At 40.0% G+C, this 15,713-nt stretch overlaps 1 long non-coding RNA gene across 1 annotated transcript; it reads left to right on the top strand.

Annotated features, from left to right (window-relative positions):
• Positions 1 to 4,863: 4,863 nt before the first annotated feature.
• Positions 4,864 to 8,157, top strand: LOC122636888. The gene is made up of 3 exons (XR_006329091.1): positions 4,864 to 5,470; positions 5,574 to 5,836; positions 7,444 to 8,157. It is a non-coding gene; the product is annotated as an uncharacterized LOC122636888 (long non-coding RNA).
• Positions 8,158 to 15,713: the final 7,556 nt, after the last annotated feature.

Genomic DNA, 15,713 nt, shown 5'->3' with positions numbered 1-15,713 from the left:
TCTCTCTCTCTCTCTCTCTCTCTCTCTCTCTCTCGTATGCAGACATGCGTGTTTGTAGAAATATACTTTAACATTTGTGTGCATAACGCGAGCAAATATACATTTCTCCTTGTGCATTTCGATAAGGGCGAAGCTTGTCTACCATCCATATTATTATAAATAACAAATTAGATCCTATATGCGTAGGGGTATTACAAAAACGAAGTATTCACTCCTTCTTTTCTTTTCTCTACTATTTAAATATGAAACCGTAGATCTAGTAGGATATATGTGACTGCACAAAATGCAATTTCGTTTATATCGCACAAATTTGTTTCTAGGGAAGTACTTTTTCTTCGAAGGCATGTACTTAGTTACCAGTGGAATAAGAATAAGAATAAGAAGGATAAGAATAAGAATAAGTAGAAGGAAAGAGAAGAGGAAGAAGAAGCAAGGAGATCGACGTTTATACGAGCCCGTACGAACGATAAACGTCTCGGAGGCTCTGTGCGGGGGTTTCGCGTGACGGAAACACGCGAGGACGTACGTGTTTCGTGTGGTTACCACCGTGGCGCATAAAGTAGGCGGATATGGCTCTCCCCGGTGCAAGAAAGTGAAAAAGAAAGAAAAAGAACAAGAGGCAGAGAGAGAGAGAGAGAGAGAGAGAGAGAGAGAGAGAGAGCACATCGTAGATAAGCAATTACGATGGAATCCGCAGATAAAGGGGACAAATTCGAATTCCAAGATTCGGGGCTCTGATAGGATCGACGCACGGCGCTCTTTTCCCTCACCACTACAACTACACTTTCAACCGCATCTTCACCTCCTCCTCTTCTTTAAATTCTCCATCGTACGAAAGAGATTCCACCTTTTCACGTCGAACACTGCATTTTTATCTCGTTCGTTGCCTTTTTATATATATATATATATATATATATATATATATACATATATATGTGTATATATATAAATGGGTATGTATGTATGCATATATAAAAACAAGGAAAAAAAATAGAAGAAAACACGTTCGCTTAATGAATCCTTGCGTAACACTCGAACGATTGTCTTATCTAAGAATGTCATCCGATATTTATAAGCGGAAGGAGAAGGGAGGAGGAGGGGGAAGAGGCACGTGTTATGATCTAACGAACGGATATATCTTGTATTTACGGTTTTTTTTCCTTTTTTTTTTTCTTATGGTTTAAAGGACGTTTAAAGCGTATTAATAGCATTCTCCTTTTTACTTTTTCTTCTTTTTATATCTTTCTAATCAAAGAACGATATGATTTCGTTAAATTTACGCATAAAGTACGAGGGAAGGGAAGAGAGAAAGAGGGAGACAGAGAAAAATTATTTCCAGCATTAATTTGGAACTATTCGAAAGAGAAAATCGATCTGTTTATTTGTTTATTTGTTTGTTCTTTTTTTTTTTTTTATTAAATCCAAACGTGGATTCGTCAAGGGTGGTGAGATTTTCTCTCGCAGAATTCCACGCAAGAAGTCTAAACACAATACCAAAATGGTATGTACTACTTCGATGATAGAAGAAAGGATAGATTGGTTAGTTTGTAGGTGAACGTTGGATGTTTCGCGGACACATTGTGCAACGATTCGTTGTGTGGTCCAGAGAACGGTAACATCGTCTCTGTCCACCCTCGTGTTTCATCGCTTCTGACCCTCTCTTCGACAACGATGACGTTAGTAACATGATATCCGCGCTATCCACGAGACCCATAGACGGCTTCCATACAGACGTTCCAAAGGGAATAGGGCCGTATGGAAGGTGGCGTACCATTATCCATTTATAGTTGTACACGTTGCGCGTTGTGCACCTCGATTATCATCTTATCTATTTGTCTCTCTTACTTGCTAAAACTAGATACCTAGAGAGATCTCTGTTTCTCTTTCTCTCTCTCTCTCTCTCTCTCTCTCTATCTCTTTCTTCTATGCAAATACCTGTTGTCTGTGTCTCCATCGCTAACGATTACCAACATTTAATCGGCTTTACTAGAAGTGCCTCGAATAAGCTCTTAACATATCCCTTAAGATGTTTTCCATTTTATTTCGCATTAGCTCGATTCAATTACAAAATGAATTTTTAAATGGGCTCAACTTTGTAACAACTTGTATAATAATTATCATCATCATCATAATTAAAAAAATTTCTTTTCTTTTTATTTTTGTCATTCTTTTTTTTTCTTTGTTAAGCGGATAATAGACGTGCTAGTTATCGTAAAGTCAAGATCTTTACGATAAGATGTTTTTGTTCGTAACTCGGATAATAACGCAACAAGCACTGCCAGAATTGATGTTTGTTGTCAGTAACTGGCCACACACAAAACGGTAAGTGTCAGAGAGATTGACATTGTAATAATATAAATGGATCGATGTAGACCCAACTCAGGAAAGATTTTATCGCATATCCCATCAAAATGATTTCTTCGTTTTGTAATTTTTTCTTTTTATTTTATTTCATTTTATTCTCATCGACTCTCGTCTTTACTTCGTGGAAAACGTAACGGCGAGGTGATACGAAACGTACTACGTGCAGAGCGTTGAACAAGGAATAGATGAAGAGAAAGAGAGAGAGAGAGAGAGAGAGAGAGAGAGAGAGAGAGAGAGAGAGACGAAAAAGGGATGGGGAAAAAAGAGGTGGAGAAAGCAGAGGAAAGAGGCAGACGGTAGACAAATGAGTCGGGCCTGGGGTCCTTGCGACTCCGTTTAATCAAAGTTTGGGATGCGTGCTGCCTCCGTCCTGAACTAACTACGTCCTATCATGCTATGAACGAAGCAAGCAAGCAAGCCAGCCAGCCAGCAAGCAAGCAAGCAAGCAAGCAAGCAAGCAAGCTTGATTCGAGTCGAAGCAAGGAGACTAGACCCTGACCCGTCTCGTAGGAGACTTATCGCGACTCCTCTCTCTTTCTCTCCCCTTCCCTTTACCTCCCTATATTTTAACTCGAGCCACCTTTTCTTTCGTGACTAACTCCCGTCGAAATCTTTTTTTTAGCAACGACGGGACGTGGTGCAACGTTCCTCCTGCAATGTTCGACTCGAGAAACGACGAACGATCATGCTCTTTGTCAAGAGCAATAACGAAGAGCAATGATTACGATGAAATGGAAAATGATTTCTGTGCTTGGGGAAGTCTACGAGATAACATCGAGTTATATCGTAAAGAAAGAATTAAACTTTGTATTAGATAAATTCATCAAGACTATTTATATCATACGTTATTCGTTACTGTAGTATTCATTGTACTTATACAACGCAATTCTTTTTCAATTCATATAGATAAAATCGAACGTATGGATATTGGAAGTATATAGCAAAATCAAGATGAGGAAGAGGTAAAAGTGCCGAAGAAAAATAAATAGAAATAACAGAGAGAAAGAGAGAGAGAGAGAGAGAGAGAGAGAGAAAGAGAAAGGAAAATTAAAAAGATGAACGAGCACGAAGAAAGAAAGAGATAGAAGAAGAAAGGGGGGGGGGGCTTGCCTCTTAAGAGAAAGAGCCACGCTGTCTGGCCACTCTATAATTTGTCGGGGTGAGTTACCGCCCTTGTCTTTGCTTAGCACTGGGCGTTCGTTCTGTTTGGTTCTCTCTCTCTCTCTTTCTCTTTTTCTCTGTTGATGCTATCGGCGCATACCTCGCTAGACAGGTGGCCACCCCGTGACACCCACACACGCTTTACACGCACGAAACACGCATGCAACGAGCACCATGCAACGAGGTATAGATGCTGCTATACCGAAGCGTCGCGTGCGTGCGTGCGTGTAAAAGGCTCTCCTTTCTCTCTTAACGCAACCCCACTCCCTCCGCCCCCGCCATCCCCATTCCCATTCCCATCCCTACCTTCCTCCTTCTCCTCCCTACTCCACCCCACCCCGTTCTGTCTCCAAAAGTTATCGCACGAGACCGACTGTTCCACACCCACGCATTTGTTAGCCAAAGCCACGCTAATTTCATTGGACTAGCCAGAACGCCATCAGGATCTTTGATAACAGGTTATGTATTATATATATTTATGCAACATCTTATGATAAAAAGGATGTAACTTTGAGTATTTAAATGATTGATTAATCGATTGATCGATTCAGTGAACGAAGATCAGATGAAATCAGATTACATAGGGTAATCGTTCTATCATGTTACATATCGACTTTTCTCATATTTAAGAGGAACCAGCATTCTCTTTTAGGTGACGAGAGAAGAGACAATGGTGATGGTGGTGGTAGTAGGAACGGGGTAAAGTAAGACAACGGACACCGTATGCGGTGTTGTAGCTGCGGGAGGGACCAGAGACTGGTAGGATCCCTCACGGCCGCCCACATCGCAACAAAAAGAAAAGATCTCCGATCCCGAAATCCCGATTTTTCGAACGCCATAAATCCCACTGGTAACAAAAAGGTAAGTACGTCTCGTTGTCGACATGTGGCAACAATATTTCCTCTTGTTTCCTCTTGTCATGAAAAAAAAAAAGAAGAAAGGGAAAGAAAAGAACAAAATGATCTATACTCAGTTGTAAAAGATTAAGGGAGATTGGCCATTTGAGCGCGAGTAAAATATTATATTTTAATGACTTTCACATTAGTAGGAATCCCAAGATGATGGGAAGAGAGAAGAACGTAAGAGAAAGAAAGTCGAAGGAGAGGAGGACAACGAGTAAAAGAGGAGGCGTAGAAGAGCGAGAGCGAGAGCGAGAGCGAGAGAGAGAGAGAGAGAGAGAGAGAGAGAGAGAGAGAGAGAGAGAGCCACAGGGTAATTCAACACCGGAAGCGTCTTGAACATGACGCCACCCTGAAGGTGCAGAATACGCGGCGAGGATAGGTAGGTAAGAGGTGGGGGAGGGTGGGGTAAGGTGGGATGAGGTGGGGTGGTGGAAGAAGGTGGAAGCGATGGCGATGGTGCAGCCGGTGGGAGTCGGTAGGTGCTCGAGGCCGCCATGCAAGGCGAGCTTCCTTCGTACGCCTTCGCCAACGAACACACACGCACAAGAAGACACACCAGGGTATACGGAGAGACGTTGTATCTCTCTTTCTCACGGAGTTCCTATCATAAGTTTCTCTTTATCACAGTTACATGGTCCATCTTTGTCTTCCCTTCTTTCTCTTTCTCCCACTCCCCCGACCTCTATCTTCTCTCTCTCTCTCTCTCTCTCGGTTGTTTCTTACTTCTGCACGCTGTATTTTTCTTCTTTCCGTCTGTTTTCTCTCCTTCTCTTCCCATATGCGTCCACCGTCCTTCCTTCTTCGCAAACACATATGTGTTAGTAACTACGAAGCCTATCTTACGTACTCCAGGTCCACGCACACTCGCAAACCTAAGTACGTACCTATCTACGTCCGCGGATCGAATTACACCACCGCTAGCCCCTATGTGGCAACTCTCTTACTTAACCTACCGTCGGGAACAGTATCGACACATTTTTCTTTCTCGGGGTGTGCCACAAACGGGGCACCCGCCTTCTTAGCGAAAGTCCACCAAAGATAACGTATGTACAATCAGCTCTTTTTCTTTACCTACATTAATATATTACGATCTGTAGAAAGAGTATTGTATTTTTTGTTTTCACAAAAATCCTTGGGATAAATAAGATCACGGAGCTCGTGAATGAAAGAAGGCTGACCTATGATAAGAAATATCGTTGATCGGTTTACTGTCATCGTCAGAGACTAATAATAACGCAACGTATACGATTCTATCCCTAAGTCGATGTCGACCAAAAGTGGGAAAAGCCGAAGAACGCGAAGACACCGAACGGATGGTAGACGGGCGGGGCAATGGCAATGGTGGCAAACTCGCGGAGGCACGAAGGAAGATGAGGTCGGAGGTAATCTGACACCTGGCCGCATCGAAGGTAACGTGAGAGCCCCTTTACCCTCCTCCGTATCTCTTCTTCCTACCATCCTCTTCGAGACTCTCTTCTTCGTCGGCTCTCGTTCCTCTCTTCTCCTCGCTTGCCCACCACAATCCATCCTACCGGGGATTCATCCGCGAACCGTGAATCCACCGGGGACAGAAACTTTTCTCTTCCCTGCTCCCTCCTTTCTTCCTTCTTCCTTCCCTTTTTTTTCTTTTTTTTCTCTTTCTTTCTTTCTTTCTTTCTTTCTTTCTTTCTTATATCTTCCCTTTCTCCCTCTCTATCTTTTTCTTGTTCTTCTTCTTTTTCTTCTTCTTTTTCTTGTTCTTCTTCTTGTTTTTTCTTCTTCTTCTTCTTCTTCTTCTACTTCTACTTCTTCTTCTTCTCAGCCGTGTCTCCGTCCTCTTCTTCCGCGTCCATCCGTCCACGTAAGAGGAAGTGAGATAGATCGAAAAGGAGTCAGTCAGAAGAGAACTCAATTATGTCCCTACCTGCTACAAAGAATCTAATTTTTTCCCGAAAAACAACGCTCTATCTTATTCGATGACGATTGAAGGTTCGTAATGATAAAGACGATCGATAATGAGTTTAATTTAAGATTGGTAATTGATAGATCATCGATAGAGATCGTTACTATTCGTAAATTTTATTTTACTATTACATGATCCCTCTTGACTTATCGACCACCCATGGTCTACTCGTAGGCAAGTTTATAATTACTTGGACGGATAATTAAAGCGGTCCCTCGGCACACCCTGGATACATTTTGTACCTCTCCGTCGCTGGCAAAGGGTGTATAATCGATACCGACATCGAGGGTTCTTCGTAACGGGAAACACCATGCTCAAAACCCACCCCTTGTGTTACCACGCGTGGATCATCCCTTAAATACCACACACGATGCATCTTCGTATAAACAATCACGAAGTATTCGATGCACATATATCTGAAACAGTTATATATACACATATATATATATTTTTTTATAATATTTATATATACGTACGTAAAAAAGTAATATATATTTTAATGCCGGAGGAATTATGATTATTTTCAGAATTATTATATCTTAGAGAACTGATCATCTTTTATTTGTTTCTTTTTTTTATTATCATAATAGAATGATTTCATACATGATATTTCTGATAAAAACAATATTCTTTTTTTTTTTTGAGCACATTGAACAGAACCTCGTAACAACGTAGACTACATAATTAGCTGTCTCGCTTGATCCGACATAGTGGCACGCGCTTTCAAGAAAGCTATTGCGTTCGATTACGAGCTTTCCCGAAACCTATTATCGAGCCCATCGCCTCAGGTCACGTGTTGATCCACGTGCACGCCGAGAATTCACGGTGTATGTTATTTCCATATGCGATCTGAAAGAAGTAGACGAACGTGTAGGGACAGATAGAAAACAAGGGTGAAAGTGATAACAAGAGGGTGTCCGTAACAAGATCGTGCCATTAAGAGAGCGGTGATTGCATGTAATAGCATCTTCCGTTTGTTCGAATCTTGTCCAGATATTTTCTTGGAAATGATTGTATATGATCTTGGAAAATGTCAATGTCGATGTCTCAGACGAATTATTTCCTTCTTTCCAGGTTGGTGCCGTGAGAAAATAAGTACTCTCGTCGCACCGAGAGTAGAAGAATGAAAAAGGAAAAAGAAAAGAATAAAGAAATAAAAAAATGAAAATAAAAGCAAAAAAGAACGAAGAACGCACTGATGAACAAGGAGGACAACTAGACATCGATCGAGAGAAAACGTCGTTAGTTCTTTGACTATCGATATAGAAAAAGTGGTAAGAAGAAGATACTGGAGAGTTTGTCTCTCGAAATTGCACGTTCGAGCGCAACGAGTGCGACGGTGGTCATGGTACTCTGCACAGTACCATTCCTTCGTGGTAACTGGAGAACGCGAAGTGAGTATCGGTTACGAGGAAAACTTCCGTGCACGCATTAACGACGCCATACGTCCTCGCCATCCGACGTACGAGGGTCGCGGCGCGAACAGGTACACGACAGGTTCGAGGAAAGATCTGGGTCAACCTATTTCAACCCTTTTTATCATCTTTCTTCCACGAGATAACAAAAAAGAAAGAGAAAAAGAGAGAGAAAGAGAAACAGAGAGATGAAAGAAAGATGAGATAAATAGACCAACATTTCTCTCTCTGACTCTAACTTTAATGTTGCATCTTAATGTAACATTGTGTTTTACCTATGTCTTGAATTCTTTGATACAAGTTTTACTAAACTTTTACGAGCTGAGACCCACTTTCGAAAACAATCCTTTTAGCAACTTGCTTCTAACGAACATGTAAACTACTATCATATTTTAATATTTTAATATTCAATTTTAATATTAAATCTATGGCTTTCACATTATATATATATACACATAAGCATATGTATTCGTATTAGGAGATTGTTCTTCGTCATGGTGACAAGAACGAGACTATTAAATCTATTGAAATGAAACATCGTGTGCTCTCTTAATGGGATAGGTAAATTCAAACCGGGAGAGAAACATATACTTGATGCGGATAAATGAATGCGTTAATCCGATAGAAGGTGCACGTGTCGGTAGTGCATCCTCGTCGATTTTCGAATTTACCGATAGATTTTATTCAAGAGAGAGAGAGAGAGAGAATGAGCCGTTAACCGGACAAAAGGGTGCTGAGAACGAGAATGGAGTGCCACGTGGAAGGCCGTTTACAGACACGGGGCCTGTTCGTTCATCTTAACGACTCCCTCATTACCGTGTCTTGTCGAATTAGTCTCGTTATTTTCTTCATTATTTCCTCTCTACCCGTTATTAATATTTTTATAAACGAAATTGTTTATTTTTTTGTTAGAAATTTTTTCTCTGAAATCTTCTTTTTTCTTTTTACGGAGAGAACGTTGTACGTTACGTTCGTACGTAAATTTACTTATTCGTTATCAATATCATATCTCGTATCGTTCCTCGTCAGAATCAACATTTACTTTAATTATAAATATATATATATTTCTTTTTTATTGTTACTTTTCTTTGTTTTTCATTTTTTGTATTTTGTTTTTGTAAGTTTTCTTTCTCTCTCTCTCTCTCTCTCTCTCTATCTCTCTCTCTTTATCTCTCTTTCTTTATCTCTCTCTCTCTCTCTCTCTCTCTCTCTCTCGGTAAGGGGGTTCTATATATTGATCGCGTTATTGCTCTTTCCTGCCTTATCTGTCCGTACGAAACACTAGGTATAACAAAACGACCCAGTAAGACCCGCAATTTGCTTGGACGATTTAAACGTCAAGGATTATGGGCATCCTGCTTGATTTCCATCCCGACGATAGCGCGAGGGCAGCAAGCAATCTTTGAACGAATTTATGCCTTTAAATTGAAAATGGTAATCCTGGTCTACATTTTATATAAGTCCGTCCTGTTACCAAGAGTTATGTATGTTAGACGATCATCAAGAATGTTCTACGTTTAACTGGTTAATCGATCATATCTATAACTAATTATGAGTCGTAAACAAAATCGTTAGATGCAACTTTTCGAAAAACGAAGAGAGAAAGAGAGAGAGAGAGAGAGAGAGAGAGAGAGAGAGAGAGAGAGAGAGAAATATGGGTCCGAAAGGGAGGGAGGAGATGAGGGATAGATATAATATAAAGTAGAAACAATTCTATGGAAGAAAAAAAAAAGAAAAAAAAAAGAAGAAAAAAAAAGAAAAACGAAAGATTGCTCGTTCAGCATGGAGAGAACGTTAAAAAAATCATTTTCTAATCTAAAATCCAATTTTCTCTTAGCAGTTGAAAAGTACGAACACAAGGAGGCTACAATAGCGTACCAGCTCGTTTCGTTATATTTACGACTCGGGGGATATTAAATTCGCGTGACTTTGGGGACCGGTGCCCAAGGCACATCCGGCAATGCATCGGTAATGAAACGCGCCTGGCAAGAGGTAGTAGTAGTATTCCTAAATAGCTGGCTACCTACTTACCCGGGGCGCCAGTAAGAGGCATGGTAATTGTTTGGCTAACATTTGCCCTCCTGTTACGGCTGATAATGAGACCACGTAAAATGCTATTGTAGAACTGACGGTGCGTTTTCTCAGGGTATCTTCTTCATGCTTCAATGTCTTTCTCTTTTCTCTCTCTCTCTCTCTCTCTCTCTCTCTCTCTCTCTCTCTTTTTGTAAATAGCAACAAAATTATGACACGATTTTTTAACTCAAAAAATGTGATATATATTTAAAGATAAAGACTCGCTTAATCCCATTAAAAATCATTTCACCTATTTATTTTATAATAATTAAAAAAAACTTTTTTTTATGATTACTCTTTATAACAATTATATTATTATTATTATTATCTTTTTTCTCAGGAAGTGATCGATCGTAATCAACCCGAAAAGTTGAAAAGAAGTAATAATCCATGTCCTGTGATATTAATCGTGCCAAATCAACAGCAAGATTTGTTTTTTTACGTTTTTTTCTTTTGTTGTCAAATCAGTCCTGGGACTGATCGTGTCCTAAGGTCGTAGAAATCTCATGTACAGTATATTTCTTCTTAAGCCGTGAATTTCCAGTTGCGTTTCGATTTAATCTCTTGTAAAGAGGCGAAGATGGTGCTTGGAGAGCGGCGAACCACTGCGAGAAGCAGAAAGAAACATGCTACACCCTATAAATACTTGCGGGTAATTGATTCAATAATAACTAACTCAAGCGAGAGAGCCAACGTTCTTCTCTTCTTCTTCTTCTTCTTCTTCTTCTTCTTCCTCCGCCTCTTCTTCTTCTTCTTCTTCTTCTTCTTCTTCCTTCTCCATCTTCGTCTTCATCTTCGTCCTTCTCTTCTCGTTCCCTTTCACTCTTTGTCTTTCTGTCTGTCTATCTATTTCTCTCTCTCTCTCTCTGTCTCTCTGTTTCTGTCTCTCTTGCACCTCTACGAGCGTCTCTGGTGTTCAACACATAAATATGTATGTCAGTAATAATATAAGCACAGGCGCGGCTGGTGTTTGGGAAAAGGCGCTTTCGTATCGTAAGACCCGAAGGGTTCCATACGTCACGCCCTTTTTCTTCAACACGCCAGCCACTATCTCTCCTATCAACGGCGGTGTTTTTAATCGTCGAAGCGATACCGGCTCGAGATTCGTCGAGTGATCTAGATAAACAATGTACCTTTTACAGGTACATATCATCTAATCTTTCGATCGAAATTCTCTGTATAATATTGCGAAATATCGATCATTATATAGCCCTATAAGAATAAGTAACGTTGAAATAGTTTAGAATCATCTAAATCTTAGATTCAGTCGATTTTAAAATTGTCTTCGTCTTATCGGAGATGAACCAGTTGTGTGTGGAGTCGCGTGACCGGAATGAAAAGAAGGAAGAAAAGTTAGAAAAAGAGATCATAAAATAAGAAGAAGAAGAAGAAGAAGAAGAGAGATAGAAATAGAGAGACAGATAAAGATAGAGAGTAAAAGAGAGAGAGAGAGAGAGAAAAGAAGACTATTAGAATAAAATAATGGTCGAAACGTCGTAAAGGGCGCGTTCAAGCCGAGAGGCGGAACGGACTCTGGCGTCGTTTAACCCCTGCAGCAACGAAAAGAGAGAGGGGAGGAAAACGAGCGAGCGAGGAAGAGTGGTGTGAGGCTAGGTGTTAAAACACGGTAATTAACAACGGGGAGAGAGAGAACACCGTGGAGAGAGAAACGAAGAGGACGAGTGAGACCACCTTCGGCTCTCTCGCAGTGGCTACCAAGATTTACTGCCAAATGCTCGCGTATTTATGAACTACGCCTCGTACAGTCTCGCACACACCTACACGCTTGACGTACGCGAGTCTTCTACGTACTTACATACATATACCGTCTGCGTAAAAGAGAGAAGGAAAGAGAGAAAGAGAGTGTGTGTCGGCGAGTGGAGTGCTAACCGACTATCGATCATGTTTCGTGGATAGTTAGGAGCCATGAAACATTCATGCACGATCGACCACCCATCGCAGCCTTCGTCTTTTCGCGAGTCCGTGCAAAGGCGCAACCAGACCGACTCGAGACGATGGCAAGCAGCACACTCGTCCTTTACCATTCCTCTCTCCTTCCTTCTTTTGAAGGGTTCTATTTTACATGAACATCCTACGCTCTTTCTCGATACGCCCGGTACGGCAAAGGAAAAGTTCAGTCGGGACGACAAAATGTTTCATTCTCCTTTCGTAAGTTAGAATCTGAGAGAAAAAGGAAGAAAGAAAGAAAAAAGAATGATCTATCAATCTTTCTATAAAAAGTAAACGTTACATGCATCTATATATGGTAATTTCATTATTAATATTTATATACTTTTTAATGACAAAAATTAATGAAATTTTCTTTTAACTTCAACAGGATAGTTGAGTAAAAGCTAACGTCGTTCATCTATTTTACGATGATTCGTCGTCGAGAAGTTATGCAGGAAAGAAAATAAGAGGTGGTACGTTCGATTCTCTCAACTCGAAGGGGTCAAACGGCGACGTCAGATTTATACGATCGCCATTTAATTCTTTATAAGAGCGCCGACAGGACGATGAACGTTGGTGGTACGAGAAGGAAAAAGATAGATACACACATAGAGAGAGAGAGAGAGAGAGAGAGAGAGAGAGAGAGAGAGAGAGAGAGAGAGAGAGAGAGAGAGAGAGAGAGTATGTGTGTATGTGTGTAGGATGGAAGAAGAGAGAGAGAAGATTGTGGCAGAAGGGCCAGCAGGGGCACGTCAGGCCCCTTGGGCCGTCATAAACAATAGCGAGGAGTAATTGATTCTCTAATAACTTAACGCGCTAGCACGAGGTGGCCACTAACAGCCTTAGGTAGGCATAATGTATTACAGTCGGCAACAACTCGAGTGCTAAGGAGTTGGAGAAGGAAGAAGAAGAGAAGGAGGAGGAAGAGGAGATGGGGATAGAGAAAGAAAGAGATAGATAGAGAGAGAGAGAGAGAGAGAGAGAGAGAGAGAGAGAGAGAGAGAGAGAGTAAGAAAGAGAGAAGGTGAGGGAGGCTTCGACGAGCACACGTAGGCCTACGAGGGCTGTGAGATTTAAGAGCCCGAGTCGATAATAAAGCAGCCACCTTGGAAAATGGCAAGACCCAACGCTCGTACCCGAGGAAACCCGTCGCCTCCATCGCTCGAACGAGATATACGATCTCTCCCTCATCTTCTTTCTCTATTTCTCTTTCTCTCTGTCTCTCTGTCTTTCTTTCTCTCCATCTCTCTCTCTCTCTCTCTCTCTATCTCTCTATCTCTCTCTGTCTCTCACTGTTTCTTTCTCTCTTTCTCTCTTTCTCTCTCTCTCTTTTCGTGTCTCACCGTTTGTCAACATGATAGGTAGAAATAGTGTCCTAAGCCACTTACACGATCGTTGCGAGACCGTCAAATGGCACGTCTTTAATTCTCTCGTCTATCGAGTGACAAAAAGGAGCGGTCCTGTTTAAAAGATTGATCGATGATCTATCAAACGGATGGATCGTTCTTTCTCTCTTACCAGCATTTAACTGAATTTATTTTCTAGGTTTATGGGTATGTTTTTCTTTCTTTCTTTCTTCTTTTTTTTTTTTTTTGCTTATACTTATCAGTTTTTTTTTTTTTTATTTATTTTCATTGACGTTAATTTTAAGAGAATTGAGTAATTTGTTTGGTGTATTTTATGTAGTGTGGAATATGTGGAGCAAAAAGAGAAAGAAAGAAAAAACTTCAAAGTGATATTAAATTTTGTTTAGACGAAAACAGAATATTAGAATATGATCAACGTAAAAAAAAAAGTGAGAACCATAAGATTGGAGAGCAATGGTTAGGAACGAGAAGGGATTGCGTTCGTCGGCACCGCGTAGCCTGTCATTAGGCTCGATATATCTCACGGCGATAACAACGTATCTCAAGGAAGAAATGACACCGAAGTCCCAACTCGATTCATGTGCGGACGTAGACGTAAATCCTTTATATACTTGCAACTTCGCTAAAAAATGCCACCTTGATCATTTGCCAATTGCATTGCCAATTTTTATTTGATATATATGCTCTTTTTTTCCTGGTTTATTTTTACTTTATTTATTATTACTACTTCCGAATGCGACTAGACAATTGATAAACTTATCAATAGTTTGAACTTATCAATAATTTACTTTGAAGTAACTTTTTTTTTAAATTATATTTACAATTTGTCACTATAGATATATATATATATATATTTATTTATTTATATATACAAATATAGAGTATGATTGTATGTGTGTATATAATTTATTATCTGTTCGCTTTCATAATTGCTTAAAAATTAAACATCAAAATGATACCATGTTTGAAGGAGGAATATATAGATATATATTTGTTCATAAAATTATGATCCAAGGCTTCATTTAATTAATTTCATTGCGGATGATAATGCCGATTCCATGATCCCGCAAGCTTTTTGCACACGAATAATTTAAAGAGCTTCTTTATTCTTCCGAAGCCAAGCCGGTGCACAATCTTTCTCTCGATTCGTTGTGGGGTAAAGAAGGTTATTCGCTCGCATCAAACTTCATATATATATACATACAATTTTTTTTTTAATAAACTGAAACTCTAACGCGACTATAACGATTCATTTTTAGCAAACCGGACCATCTCTCTTAAATGAAGAATTTCATGATGGTATTTCGAACTAATTCGAAATACCTTCTTATATAGTGGATTCTCAGAATATTGACTAATAAACCTTAAAATATAATCGTTATCGTGACACAACCACAAAGTTTCAATAAGGAGGAAGGATAAGGGTAAACGATAAAAAACACTTTGACTCGATGCATATACCTGTATATACATATAAAGAGAAAGAGAGAGAGAGAGAGAGAGGGAGAATTGGTTGTACATAAAAAGCGTGAACACTTGCGAATAAGGTGTACGTCAAGGTGACTAAAGAGGCCTCGTTACCATAATCGTCGATGCAGAAGGGGCTCGAGGAGCCAGGTGTATTCTTAAATCTGGCAAGGCAACACCTAAAGACGGTCATCATCGCTTTACAGTATAATAAGATCACAACGTGGCAAACGAGCCGCTCATGACCCTCGACGAGTTCCGATATACTTACGCGGTGTATCTACCTTCACACGAGAGAAGAGAGAAACGAGGAAGAAAGAAGGGAGAAGAAATTATCGACGGTTCAAAGATGATTCTCTTGTAGGGTCGACGCCTACCTCTTCGTCGTTCGAACGTGCCTCTCTCTCTCTCTCTCTCTCTCTCTCTCTCTCTCTCTCTCTCTCTCTTTCTCTTTCTCTTTCTCTCTTCTTCTTCTTCTTCTTCATCTTCTACTTTCTCATTTTAGACGGTTCAAAACCGTCGTGATGCATCTCCGATATGAATTATTTTCTAAAATGAAGGAAAATATTGAAGAAACAAAAAAATAAGACGTATAAGTAAAATGATTTAATCTTCTTCGTGGTGTCGTTTTAAAAAGAAAAAAAAAAAGAATAAAAAAAAGAAAAATAAAATAAAATGAAGAACCGAAATTATTACGCTATCGTTAACAAGCTTTGTCTTTCTACCAAGATTCTCAAAATCAAAGCTCTGATCCAAGTTCAGTCCTGTATTCATTCTTCCCCTCTTTATCTTCGATGGACCGAACGATGAACGAAGAACACGAAAGAGAGTCGTGCCAATGGAACGAAACAGGAAAAAGAAGAAGATGAAGAGAAAGAGGTAGAAGAAGAAGAAGAAGAAGAAGCAGAAGAAGAAGAAGAAGAAGAAGCAGAAGAAGAAGAAGAGAAAATAAGGAGAAGATCGAGCAACAAGATCTCACAAGGTATCTCGATAAATCCCTTTCGCTGGACAAATAACGACAAGGCTCATTACTATAAACACGTCTCGCGTGGTCTCTGCGTGTGGCGCGTCA

The sequence above is a fragment of the Vespula pensylvanica genome, chromosome 24 (genome assembly GCF_014466175.1).
Source record: "Vespula pensylvanica isolate Volc-1 chromosome 24, ASM1446617v1, whole genome shotgun sequence".
Classification (NCBI taxonomy): Eukaryota; Metazoa; Arthropoda; class Insecta; order Hymenoptera; family Vespidae; genus Vespula; species Vespula pensylvanica.
Note: the sequence above shows the minus strand (reverse complement) of the source record. Positions and strands in the feature narration are given on the sequence as shown.